Below are 15504 nucleotides of genomic sequence, written 5' to 3' on the forward strand. Positions count from 1 at the left end.
CTTGCGTAGATATCGATAGAATTTTCAAAATTATTATATATCATCTCAAAGATATGTTTCAGCAACAATACAATGACTAAGTATATAAAATACTAGTACATTTCTCTAAAGTTATCCTATCCACAAATAAGCAAGTTCCATGTAACAGTGTTACGAGGGGTGTTCAAAACGTTTTGAGACTGTAGCACTAAAATATCACCAAAACACAGAAATTTTTGATAAACGAAAAACATCGTTACCAATATTTTACCAGACCATTACATGTTCTGCCGTACTGTCCCGTACGACGGATACTTAAAACATTCTGAAAACTGAAAAAGTTGTCCCCCTTTGGAAATGAATGCCATTTGTAAAGAAATAAAAATAAACAATAGCTGAAAACTGTGTTCCACCTAGGTATGTGAAATTTCAACACTCGCACGCTATTGCAAATGCATCACAACGAACATGTGTAACAGTTCTTTGAAAATGGTGAGCTTTTAAAGGCGTTTGACTGTCCGGAAGTGGGGTTCCTTTAGGCAGTCCTTTTCCGGAAGTCAATGTTTATATCATTATACTGATACTTGTTTTGTAGTTTTTGTAATGATAGCGTATATATTACTCTACATTCTGGCATTCTTTTTCAAAAGGAGACAACATTTTCAGAATATTTTAAATAACCGTTGTACGGTAAAATATTGGTAACGATGTTGTTCGTTTATCAAATAAGTATTTCTGTGTTTTGTTGATATACTCCTAAACCTTAAAACGTATGGATTTTATTTCAACGAGACTTTACTCGATTGTCAACGAAAGGCTAACAATAAGATCTCGTGAATTTCGTGAAAATTGAATGGTAACTGACTACGGAAGCGCATTAGTCTCAAAACGTTTTGAACACCCCTCGTATTAAGATATATTAAATTTTGATGCCGGGTTTGCTCATATATTTTCGGTATCTTTTGAAAGTGTTTTATCTACTGAAAAGGAAAATATAAATTTCATGCGAAATATGTTAGAGATTTTTGCTTATTTTTACTTTATGGTCTTCAATGATACTGTAACAGAAATCTGGTTATTGTACTATAACATTTATCATTTCGCAGTCCCAAAACATGTCTTTATTGATTCTTGCATATTATCACAGTCATCTTTTTTACTAGACACAACTCTTTCAAATGAAAAGAAAAAGCATGGGGTCACCAGGCATCGAAATGTTACCTATTTGTGTATCGGGTACCTTTACTGAAACTTTCCCGTCAGACAATGTCTTTGAATCAACAGGATACGAGTCCTATCGCATAGATGCTCGGCCTCTATCCTCTTAATTGAAGTTGCAACTATATATGACTACCCTGACTCCTGGATGCTCAACGCCTATATGCTATCACATGTAACATTCAACTACAATATCTATGTATATCCCCGATCCTTTGGCTGTACCAACATATCTATGTATATCCCCGATGCTTTGGCTGTACCAACTGACATACCCATCTACCAACGCTTGTGCTTATCTTGCGCGTATTTGTTGCGAGATAACCCCTTTTTTTGTATTGAGGAATATTTTGATATCAACATATCTTATAATGAAACTGATTTCTATTAAAACAAGTTTTATCAATAGATACATGGACTACTTTAAGTCAGTATTTTCTGGTTCTGATATATAAGAGACCGGTCCTGACTTTCTTTCCAATAAAGCTGAGCCGTCTTTAAGCTGGAACCCTCCTATTATCTCAGCTGACTACCAAACTCTGGGTTTCTGCCTCAGCTTTCCGATGCTCGGCCTATATTTGTTATCGTCTACAGCATTCAACTACTCTTAAGGTAAAACTCCTATGCGCTGGTCCTACAGCTCGAAACCTTGTTGAAATTCTGCAACTCTTCTTTAATCTATGAACTTCGAACATCTTTTCTAAAAATAATTTATCCGCCTTGACAGGGTAGTTGCAATAACTTCCTTATCAAGGTACTGGGATAAATTATTAGTTGAATCCTTGGTGCTTTTTATAGAACTTGTTTCTGATTGGTCCAAATCAGTACATAGTATCTCATAACGGATACTTGCTTTAACAAATAACTGGTTCCCTTTAACTATTTTATATAGCATAATGTGTGATGCTGGGATCAATTTAACGCTGTAATTAACCCAAATCGTCAATAAATGACCCAAATCCTATTTTTTACAGCAATGCAAATATAATTATAGCAATGGTAGCATGAAAAGGGAGTCAGTCACTATCTGTGCTTATGTGTAACGTTATTAATATATCAAATATACAAATTATTCTGACACACCTGTCTCGTGTTACAAGACAAAAAAAGTAAAACGAAGCAAATTTAGAAAACCTTATCTATGAAACAAACTAGTGAATAAGTGTGCCTAAGATACAAAATAAATGTAAATGATCACGTGAAGCAATTTGCAGCAATTTCCGTGATTACGTGATTACGTAAATGAATTACTTAGAACTGTGTATAAAAGAAACAAGTAGAAAATACGGATTCTTTTGGTTTATTACAGCTAAGAAATTTCTTTACATAGTTTATCAGAAGTTTGATTTTTTTGGGCATAAAATTCTATTTTCATTAGATTATTATTGAATTTACGTTGACTTTGTTTTAATTTATAGAAAGTTGTGTTTTGATATGATATTTTAATATTTTGATACTCGTTATTTTGATAAATCATTTAAATTTATTCAAGAAAAAAGAACGCTCTGAAACAAGTAGGAAATACTGGTTCTTTGGTTTATTACAGATTAAAATAGATCTGGCGTTGTGTTTTACTTTCTCCAAATGAGCTCAGCTTTCCCGGGTCTCGTAAACAACCCGATAACAGAATCCCAGGGTAAAACTCGCCTGTTTCTATTATTTTATGTTGTCTTTATTTGTAGAATTTGAATAATTATGTCTATGTCTGACATTATTTCTCCCACTGGTTCAATTTCTATTTCCATTATGTTGGTGGTTGTCAGTGACTACTTTAGAATCATTAACCCTTACCCTGCTAAATTTCTATAATGAACTTGTCCATCTTTCAATTTGGACAGTACCATTATCTGTTAAAAGGGATGCTTACCAAAAAGATACTGACTAAATGGCGAACAGTGCAGACCATGATCAGACTGCACGGAAGTGCAGGCTGATCTTGGTCTGCACTGGTCGCAAAGGCAGAATCACTTGCCGCCAGCAGGCTAAGGGTTAAGCGGAAAGTGCTCCTGTCTTTACGACCAGTGCAGACCAAGAACAGCCTACATATCCGTGCAGGCAGACTCTTTGTCCGACTGCTCGCTATTCTGTCAGTAAATTTTTATTAAACATCCCTTCGAATAATAAATGGTATTGCCTAAATTGAAAGACAGACCAGTCAAGTTTAGATATTTAGCACAATTTTGCTACTTTGACACTAGAACGAGCAATTATCATCTATGTATCCTATACGGAAAATATTGTACGCGGGCCATTCTAAAATGATGACAATTCTGCTGGAATATACACAGACTTGATGGTGAACAATTGTGCTAAGTTACATCAAAATATACCGTGCATGAAGAAGAAATACTCCGGAAAAAATTCAAACGGGCATATAAAAACAAAGCAACATGACATTCAGCCCTAACATTAACTCATTCGTGCCTTCTCACTCGTGAAATTCAAATGCAGTTTTAGCTCATACACCGTTTCACCATATGATATTGAAGTATTGCATGAATGCCTTTAGATATGAGGGGCCGCCGTGGTCAAATGGTTATGGCCGCTGACTTCGAATCACTTGCCCCTTACCGATGTGGGTTCGAGCCTTACTCGGCTCGTTGAATTCTTCATAGGCTTCTTCATAGGCGGAAGCCATCCAGCTGGCTTACGGATGGTCGGTGGTTCTATCCAGGCACCCGCTTGTGACGAAATAATGTACGGAGGAGCACGTTGGATATTCCTCACCATCAAAGCTGAAAAGTCGTCATATGACCTGTAATTGTGTCGGTGCGACGTTAACCCCCCCCCCCCCCCCCCCCCCCAAAAAAATTAAAAAAATAAATTTAGATATAACTGAAGTGATAGTGGAACAGATTATGTGAAAAATAAAGTCTGTTCTTCAACAGTGAACTAAAATGTGCTAAGTATGTGTACAGTATGTTCCATAATTATACATGTATGATTCAAATATGAATTATCACTCAGTTATTTGATGTTTAATTATATTAAACAGCCATATCGTTAGAATTGATGTCATTTGTACAGTATTTCTAACTACTTTTCTCTTTCTTTTACAAATTCAAGAGTATAATATTCATGATGAGGACACAGATTACTGGTAAATACCTTTAGAAATTCCTGCCCCTGCAGGGGTGGTTAAATATGTTTTTTTTACATATTTGTCCGTATATTTTCTTGTAAAATATGGTGAACCTATTTTTGTTCCTATATCAGGGTAAAGCTGCGCAAGTCAGGCAATTGATTTTGCCACTCTGCCCTGGCTAATACCGGCTAACTGAAAAGGATAAGATTCTTGCACATCCTAAAAATAACATGACTTGGTATATAACAAAATACTTTATAATGTAGGGGCAAATTTTGTATATAGGTAGTGGGAGAGGAATTCAACAATATTTTATTCTAATAAATAAACAAACAGGTCTACAAATGCCATCCTCGCCACAATCAAATAATTACTGCTGCTCCACCACTTGTTTCTTTTATAGTTTTGCTAAATCTGTAACTTACGCAACATTTTCACAAAGTTTACTGGACCCAGTATTATCCTAAAATCTGAAAGAAATAGCCCTGCAATGTTTAGTATTCAGTATCAAATGAAGAGAAAGAAATAACAAAGATGAATTGTCATCGGTACTGTAGTGCCTGTGTACAGTCTGGGACAGTCTACGGGAGAATAACCTAACCGGGAGCTGAAAGGAGTGATTTCCTGTTGAACGTTCCTGACATTTAGACGTCCATTTCGTCAAACAGCATCATCAACCATTGCAAGTAATTAGAAAGTGCTTCCGTGCTTTACTAAATATCCAGCAAGTAAAATATTGGTGACACCCTTAATTTAGAGTCCATATTTTGTCGGCCAATAAATCGCTTCCAAAGCGTTTTTATGCTTGACCAAATTGCCAGTCTAAAAACGGTTGGATATAAGGGATCAAAAGAAGCGTAGTTGTGCTTAGGCGATTACGTTCTTGGTCTTAGACACTTTTTAAGTGTGATTAGTCGAAAAATTGAAAAATTATTCCAATCACGCGGATAGTTGTCTTAACCGGAATAAATTATAGTTGCATCACGACAGTGATGAAGAGGCCGGGGCTAAGAAAGGGCCCAGGTTTTTGTCATGTGTTCAGGCCGAAGATGCTCAAGCTAGGTCTGGCGACTCACAAGCCATTGTCAGCTTCAGACCTAGTATGCCTGCAGGAGCTTCTGGTAAATTTAAGCCATTGATCAAAACTCCGGCTGAATTTCTGTTAACAACACTGGCGGGCAGATGCTTTGTTTTGACATCCTCTGTAACTAGAGTTGTCACAGGAGTGGCGCATTTTACCCCCACAATATGGCCTTGTCACAGAACTAAGCCAATGTCAAAGCCGAACTTGCTTGACCTTTGACCTACTGACCATAAAATCAACAGAGGTCATCTGCTAGTCATGATCAACCTCCCTATGAAGTTTCATGATCCTCCGCCCAAGCGTTCTCAAGTTAATATCCGTAAAAGGTTTAAATGACTTTTGACCTTTGGAACTCAAAATCAATATGGGTCATCTGCTTGACATGACCAACCTCCAGATTAAGTTTCCTGATCCTAGTCCCAAGCATTCTCAAGTTATTGTCCGAAAACTGTTTAAATGTTCCGGGTCACTGTGACCTTGACCTGTGACCGACAAATCTCAAAATCATTAGAAGTCATCTGCTAGTCATAACCAACCCTATCAATTTTCATGATCCTAGTCCCAAGCATTCCTAAGTTATCATCTGGAAACCGTTTAACTGTTCCAAGTCACTGTGACCTTGACCTTTGACCTACTGACCTCAAAGTAGAACTTGACCTGTATTTCATGATGATACACCTGTGTACCAAAATTTATGATCCTAGGCCCAAGCATTCTCAAGTTATCATCCGGAAACCATTTAACTGTTCCGAGTCACTGTGACCTTGACCTTTGACCTACAGACCTCAAAGTCGAACTTGACCTGCATTTCATGATGTTACACCTGTGTACCAAAATTTATATTCCGAAGCCCAAGCGTACTCAAGTTATCATCCGGAAACCATTTAACTGTTCCGAGTCACTGTGACCTTGACCTTTGACCTTCAGACCTCAAAGTCGAACTAGACCTGCATTTCATGATGTTACACCTATGTACAAAAATTTATGATCCTAGGCCCAAACGTTCTCAAGTTATCATCCGGAAACCATTTAACTGCTCAGGGTCACTGTGACCTTGACCGTAGACCTACTGACCCCAAATTCGAACAATTTGACCTGTATTTTCTGATGTTACACCTATGTACCAAAAATTCTTTAAATTGGTCAAGCCTTTCTTGAGTTATCATCCGGAAACCATGCAAAACCAACGGACGGACCGACCAACCGACCGACCAGCCGACTGCCAAGCTCACTCCTATATACCTTCCCCCCACCCCCCGCCCAAACTTCGTTTTGTGGGGGTATCATAAAGGCCATTCGATTTGGACATGGGTAAGGGTATAATACTAGTAATCACTGACGACATGCACATAACCCTTGATGTAGATGGTTTAACTGGTTTTCTATCAATGTCCAGAGTTACTGTGTCTAAACGCACGATTATTCCGCCCAATTCTCTAAGGTATGGAAGCATAGGGAGGTCAGGGAAAGATTCACTGGTCCAGTTGTATGTGTCGTCAACCCCATTAATAGGTATAAATTGATTTCAAAGGGCCCTGAGATAGGAAGAGCTTATCCAGTGTCTGAAATCATTGATCTGGGGGAGGAGGATGAGGAGTATAGCATTCATCAAATTTCTGACCAGGGGTGGCAACAGGACACTGTTCCTAGGTAGGAGAGTGATAGTGCTCTCCCGCACCAACTTCACCAAGTTTATTCCGAATCCTGTAAACATCTTGAGGAGCAACAACGGCAACTGACTCAGTTGCTTATTGAGCACCAAAATGTGTTTGAACAAGATGAGTTCGATCTTGGAAATTTTACTGCGGTTGAGCATGTAATTGACACGGGTAGTGCCGACCAAGTTCAGCAATGATTAAAGGGCAATGAAAGCCTGACAATAAGTTAATTGTATAAAAAAATCCATCCTTAAAAGTTTCATATTGAAAGAATTTTTAAATTCGGACCATTATTGAAAAAATATGGCAGTTTGAAATTTTAAAAATGATTGATCATGGAGGCGGCCATTTCAGTGTGATTATGACGTTATTTACACACTGCTGAATTCCTTATTTAGCAAATAACCTTTTAAATACATTTAAACACCGCTCGCTCGAGCATCGATGACTCGAGCACCCGGGCTCGCTCGAGCAATTCATGTGGTCCCGGCCGATTTCCTTCTATTTTCTATCTGAAATTACCATGGCTGGGTCGAGCATCGATAACTCGATCGCTCGAGCATGACACCTGGTCCCTGTGTATTAATTTACTCTTTGTTGCTTCTGGCTAACTCGAGCAGAGGTGTCAAATTTTTTTGCAGCTTCGGCGATCAGAATGTATCGGTTAATTAAAATTTTCGCACACCGTGAAAATTGCGTTGTCTATTCCCCGACTATCTTAAATGTTTGTTTGTCGGTATATTTGATCTGATAATGAGATTAATTATTAACGAAAGGTTAAAGAAAAGTTTTATTGATCAAATATTGATCAATTACTGTTTGCTTTAGATTAAAGCAAGCATGTAGTTACTTATTACATCATAGATAACGTTTGTGATACGTTTTTTTTTAAATGTCACGGGTTTGTTATTATCATGTATCACCGTTTCCTCTGCAAATGGTACCGATGACAATTGATACAATAAAACTTCAATTTTCCTTCGTATGTTGGTCAATGTTCGGGTCGCTCGAAACCATGGATAACTCGAGCATTTTGCTCATCCCCTTGCGACCTCGAGCGAGCGGTGTTTCACTGTAGATTAATTTCATATGTTTCTTGAGTGTAAGGTCTAAAAAAATGGTAACTCTTTCATTATAGCTGGAAAATGTAGAGAAATCATTTTACAGAAGTAAGTATACACAGTTCAGATATGTACTAAGAAATTTAATAATTTTGCCATTTTGATTTTGTTGTTGCTATGGAAACAAAAAAGCCGCCATTTAAAAAAATGTTAAATGCTCCTAACATTCTTAGTCTTAAACCAGTTTGCCCTTTACTATTGACTTCCCCTCCATCAATATTTAGCATGAATTAATATGTAATTGTTGGATGTTTGAAGCAACCTGTCTGAAATATTTTTCCATTACAGCTTCTTTTTGTTGTTGGCAAATGCGTGGCTCTGGGGCTGTGTTTCTGATGCTCTGTGCTTCCGTGAAATCTATCCTTTCCTATTATCTTTCACTTCTTTAAATGATTTAAGAAATCCTAGCAGACTGATTTAACATGAGAACAACATTGTTTTCCCTTTAAGACGCACGCCTGTGTATTTCGCTGTGAGGGAGGAGAACCATCTCAATAAAATGTTAAAGGCAGGGGTCATCCAAGAGCCAATATCAGACAGGACGGTCCCGTACGGTGGTGTATTGAAAATAGGGCTTTGAATGAAAAAAGAAAACAACAAAAACAAACAACTGTGAAAGATGTTTTTCCATTGCCCTTGACGGATGATTGTCTTGACACTCGGGTAGGGTGTGGTTTTCAAAGCTGGGTGCTAATTCTGGCAGGTACCGATCAGGGAGGAAGACCGGAAAATGCTTTCATAACGAAATATATAGTATTTCTGAGCATATGCGAATGGCGTTCGGTCTTTGTGGAGCACCAGTCATATCTGCCCGATCACGAATTTAGTCCTCAGAGGTTAAACATGGAAAGCCGTGTTAGCCTTTCTGGACGATATCGTTGTGTTAGGTAAGAGTTTCAGAGACCACATGGTTAACCTGAGAGAGGCATTGCAGCAATTTTGCACATATTGGTTGAAACTTAAGCCTAAGAGATGTATTTTTCCAGAAAGATACATAATTCTTGGGGAGGAATGTCAGTATCAATAGCTTAGCTATCTCTAAGGCTGACATTCAAGTGCTCCAGCAGTGGCCGGTTCCAACAGGTGCAAAGCATGTGGAGAGGTTTATGGGCCTAGTGTACTACCATAGAGGCTTCGTTAAGAATTTTTCAAAGTAAGCTGAACCTTTTTTATGTTGTGACAGGTAAACATCAGTTTGTATGGCTGAAAGAGCAGGCTTAAGCTTTTGAAGCTTTGAAAGAGGCTCTAACGCAGCCGCCTGTGTTAGCATTGTCGACAATTATCAAAATATAATAGGTTAGGTAAGGGTAGATTTCTCCAAAAAAAAAAAACAGCTCTAGAGCCACGCATTTGCATAGTAGGCCCACAACAAAAAAAAAGCTGTAATAAGAAAAATATTTCAGACGGGTTGCTTCAAACATCTTCAAACATCCAACAAGTACATATTAATTTATTCTAAATATTGATGGAGGGTGGAGGGGAAGGTAATGGTAAGGGGCGAAATAGGGTGTGTGTGGGGGGGGGGGGGGGAGGGTCGAGGAACCCGAAGCGGAAAGTTGAACAAGGACGAATATACAAGGGAATGTTCTTTAAAAACAGTCGCACTACAACGTAAACCACAATAGCGCAGACATTCGTGTACAAAAGATAAACACACAACTACAATCAACTGAATAACATAGAAAAACGAACAAGCAACATACAAAAAAACAGTAGTGCACCATTATAGACTCACAAGCATATTCACGCACCCTAACAAGTAGGAAAAAACAATCAAGACACGGATGCCTCGAATAAATCGATTGAGGCAGAGTTACTTAAAGACCAGGGCGGCAAGGAGAAGGTCATTGCATAAAGTAGTTATGCTCTTACGAAAGAGCAGATGTATGACTGTGTCACCAGAAAGAAACTTCTTGCTGTAATTAATTTTCCAGGCAGTTTAGACACTATTTACTTGGTATATCGTTTATTGTACTGACTGAACACTCGAGTTAATGGGGTTTCGAGAGCCTCAAGATCAACTGTCGAGATGGTTAGAGGAGCTCTCAATATAAGATGGTGCTGTAGCACAGGGCAGTCTGTGAGCATGGTAATGCTGACGCATTGTCTAGAATACCGGCTGAAGAGAGGCACTGTAAAAACTACCATGCTGGGAGACGACTGGAGCAGTTGCCCTGTGGCGGTTGTAAATACAGTAAGAAGTCCGATGAAAGTCGGTGGTCCTTTTATAATGATGTAGACTACGCAGTGCCGTTGGTAAATATGAACCCAGAAAATACTTCTGTGGTCGGCCGCCACGTAGCATCTGGGAAACCCGGGACCAACAAGGGCATGAGTACAATTGTCTACAGGTTTCAAGATGGAACCCCAGATGACACCGAAGGCGAGAGTGGCAAGCCAGCCCTTGCAATGGCAGTCTCAGAAGCAGGATGTCCTTCTGAGAAAATTAGCCTACATGGTGAAGTGATTTTCAGTTCTGATATGGATGTAGACCACTCTGGGGGAGTTAGCTCCATTGTGGCGGATATGTTAAAGGATTCTGTAGAACTCATTCCATGGGAGATGTCTGAAAGGAATTGCACCCTGATGGGTAACACTCAGATGAATTGGTTCAAAAGTAATAGCCCGCAAAAAGAATGAAGCGCAATTATGACCTGCGTTTACTTGAGAGAAACTATTAGGTAGGTGAGTTTACCTACTAGACATAGCGGTGTTGTAGGGCATATGTCGTCAGCTCCGTCCATCATGGAGATGGTGTTAGTGATAGTATCAAAGTAATCATCTTTCGTCTTCCGGCTTAAACTGAGAAACGCTGTCTTGATAGCAAAGATGAAATGTAAGGATAGATTTTCCGGAAGCACAAAGCACCACAAACACCGCCAAAGAGCCATGCATCGCATAGTAGGCTCACAAAAAAGAAGTTTGCATGTTTGACTAAAAAAAGTTTTCTTGCATCAAGCATGACCCCCTGTTTTCTTTTGATTTTTATTTCAGCAATGATAATAGTCTTCAAGAAAATATAAGTTACAGATAAAATGGGTCCTGATGTCTGCTGCGACCATTGGAAATATGTCACTTTTATAAAGAAAAAAGAAGAACAGCTATTAAGTGTGTTTTAACCAAAACGGAGGGAAAGCATGCTGCGTACGATCAAAATGATAATGCAATCAAAGCTTTATTCCCCTATTCAGGGAAAACTATACCACCAGTGTGGAAGTAGTTTGGATTCTACAAGATATGTGAAGGTCCAGCAGTGAAAAAAATAATAAAAAATGGCCGTTTGTCGATTATGCCGTAAAAACTGCAAATAATGGTACCCCACCCACTTTCGTAATGTTGGGTGATTTACTTCATAATTTCAATCTGTATTGAGCTTTTAGATACTATTAATATACAAAGCGGGAGTATTGGAACCACCTTGGCCGAAATGTTCAAAAAGCTGAGAAACTAAACAGTACTAATAACACGACATAAAAGGCGTGCTGATTACGTACTTGGTCTAATGCATTTATTAAAGTGTAATTTGCGGAATAACTGAAATATTTTCGAATCTCGCTGATAGCTTGTCTGCGCGTGCGCCATTGGAAATATACAGAAATATCAAAGATTGAGACGAGCTGAGCTGCTGACTGGGGAGAACAGGACTCTGAAATTGTATCCATAACATCCAAAAAGTCTATATTTCGAAAATACCTTTTTGATATATATATATATATATATATATATATATAGGGATATTTTGTTCTATGTTTTATTAAAAGCGGCTAGGTATTCACAGCGTGATTCACACAGGTCCTTCGTCCAGTTTGGGGAGTCTGTGTGATTTCATAATTAAGTAAGTTCTTTTTAAATTCTTCAATATTTCAAAGTTTCATCCGTATTTGAAAATCTAAGTGGTATTTATCATATCAATAAAGGTTTCTAAGTGCTCAAAAGCTTAAAGCATCATTATTTCTTGTAAAGTTAGTGCAGTACTTTAAGAGATTTTGAGAAAACAAAAACACAAAACACAAAATTTCTGATAAAAAAAGGTTACCGGCCCAATTAGTTCATATGTAACGTAAAGTACTGATTGAACAGTACTTGTTCATTCACAGAGCAGTACCTTGTTAATTTAGAATTTAATGCTTAAAGGTTTCGGCTATGTTTATTGTTGAGAGGGAACACTTAGAATTGGTAAGTCACACTTGACTGATCTACTGACCTCGAAAGCTGTTGTCATTACATGCTGGCCAATGAAACTCCATGACCTTAGAAATAACCTCTGACATTAAAATTATTCTTTCCTAATTGAGGCGACTCTCTGACTGAACGCGCTCCGCGGATTACATGTTACTAAACCCGAGAATGGAAAAGCGGCTTTTTTGAAACAAGCCAAATATCGTATTTGTCACAAAGGTTAACATACGTCGTTACCTTCGAATGCAAGGTCAATATATGAAGACAAACCCCATTGCGACCCTCTAATTGTGCACAAAACATTCATGCATCGAATGATACACATATGGACAAGAACTGACCGTGTCAATGTGTATAGCCAGTGTTTCTTAATTGCCGTATTTATTCGACAGGAAGTGGTAACGGATTTACTTTGTTGTTAGATTCAACAACTTAACGTAAATACTTTGGAAATAGCGGTCTTGTCAATTTTATGCAGTATAAAACAATATAGTTTTTTTTTCATTTTTCAAAATTTTAATTTTTTGGTACAGAAATAAACGCACACTTGGAGCAAAATGTAATCCCCCCCCACACCACGAGCACATACCCGGTAAACGGGGGGTACGGAATGTCAATAAAGTAGAATGTTCTTCTCCTTGTGTCCGATCCTGAGATTCCACACATTGATGATTAATATTTAAGACAGACATTGCAACCCAAACTTTACAAGATGATCATTTATAATTTACATATTTTTATATATGTGCTCTAGAAGGGACTTTTGCTATGTTTCAACTTGTTTAGTACATGTATTTCGTAAAATTGCGTACTAAATTATTTTTGTCTCTGCTAAATAACAGTTACTTCGAGTACAAAGTTGATATTTTTTATTATATGATATAAATACATTGTCTAAGGTGCTACATTTTAAATTTGATGTAAGTTTTAAGGTCTCGAGTCTATTCATCTCCAGCTTATTATTGTAAAAAGGCCAATGTTTGCATGTCTCTTCATTTGGTTAAGGGAAAAAATATATTTCACAACTCTAACTTCACTTCGACAGTTTAGCAATAAAATTTAGAGTTTTAACTAGATTTTAAAGACAGATGCTTACTTAGTTGCTAACCCAGACAATCAACTTGTGGAAGGAAAATGGTTGCGATAAGTGGTACACACGTGTTTGTAAAATGTCGATATCTGATTGGATCATATGTAAGTTTGATTGACAGGCTGCGACTGGTTAATTCCGAAGCGATAAACAGTGCTGTAGCATATAAACGCTTTTTTTTTATCTTGATACAATATGTAATGCTGATGATTTTATTAAGAACTAGTACCAGCCACACGTAAAACTTTCGAAAACAATTGGACATATTAATATAATATATCATTAAGTGATATCGTTCATACTAAAGTACATATATGCATGAACGACTATTCGTTCAGATACGTCATCAGTTTAACTTAACAATATTTTATTGAATATATATACATATTCAATACACACACATACAACAAGCATACATAAATACATCGATGTAAATATACAAAAGGGTTGGGCCAGAAGTTATAACAACATTATCGGAGGCCCTCCCCTGACAAAGCAGACTATATGTTATTTAGATATACTGTCGTTTTGCGATAAAATTGTTTCTAATGCGTGTTTGATGTACTGATGGTGAGCGATCGCCACTTGTAAAATATGATGGAACAATTGGTGGTTTGTATATATCCTTGAGTTTTCTTTTGAAACTTGCTAATGAGTCTGTTTCTCTAATATCTAAAGGTAATTCATTCCAAAGTTGTATTGCTGAAGGGATGACTGACTTAGAATATATATTCTATTCTTCTGGCCATTGATACGTAATTGACATTATTTCTTAACTAGTATTGATTTTCATGTGCATTTTCGACTAAAGGGGAGAATAACTGTGAAAATAAATGATGGTTTTCTTGGTACACTAAATATTAATTTTTCTGTCCGCAAGAGATACCCATCCGATTTCATTTAATAGTTTTTGAATAGATACTAATCTTGTTAAACCCGTTCAACCCTAGCAACTTCGTATTGTATGTTTTTTAAATGTTTCTTTCTCATAATTGGCACAATTATCTCATAACAACGAGGCATATTCCAGACGCGGACGTAAATAAGATATATATATATATTTCTGATCGAGGGTATTTCGTTGAATTTGAAATCTTAACATTTTCATTGACCCTAAAAGTTTCGAGGCAGATAAGACTATAATGGCCATATGTTCATGCCATGACCCGTCCTGACTAAAAGAAACACCAAGAGGTTTATGATGTTCAACAAATGTTAGGTGTACATTTTTAAAATATAAGTTCGGACGGTTTCTACTGCAACAGGAAAAGAACATAACTTCTGTTTTAGAAGGGTAAAAATTTACTAACCCTTGTTTGGACCATGACTTAATTTTGTGGAGGTCATGATTAAGAGTTACTTCCATCGTATCTATGTTACTTGTTGATACGGCTAGAGATGCTTTTAAGAAAAGCGCATGTCTCCAAGAACTGCCCCGATGAAAAAAGTTTAGTTTCTCTAGATGGCTCAGATGAATGGACCCAGTTAGACGGCTTGGACGAGTGGACTCAATCAGTAATTCAAGGGCCATAATTCAAAAGTGCCTTGGCGGATTTGGCTAGTTATCAATTGCAAACTTGGCCGAGGTCTTGTGGTCAATCACATTTTATTTAAGTTTAGTGAAGATCGGATGAGAAATGTTCGACTTAGCGTGCGGACAAGCTTTGTGACAGACAGACACACAGATAGACACACAGACTGTAGTAAATCAATATGTCTCCCACTACACTGTGTGGTGGGAGACATAATTAACAAGAGTGCAAGAATGTCACAATATACGCCCGTCACAGCAAATTTCTTTACTCTAGCACCTGTATTTGCAAATGGAATTTTAATTTTGTGGTTTCTAAGTCCACAAAAAAACTCCTTACCAGGTAGAGATACCTTAAAATACACCTAAAATTGGAAAGTAACATCTATGTTGTACCACAGAAATGTGGTCTTGGTTTTTCCCTAAGGTCAGTTATAAAAAAGTTACAATATAAGTTATTTATAGTAACAACTAAGGGAAGTTAATATTAAAAAAAAAAAAAAAAAAAAAAAAAAAAAAAATTGTAAGTCCTCACGCAAATCTTTACCAGGTAGAGACT

Source organism: Mercenaria mercenaria, chromosome 5 (genome assembly GCF_021730395.1).
Source record: "Mercenaria mercenaria strain notata chromosome 5, MADL_Memer_1, whole genome shotgun sequence".
NCBI lineage: Eukaryota > Metazoa > Mollusca > Bivalvia > Venerida > Veneridae > Mercenaria > Mercenaria mercenaria.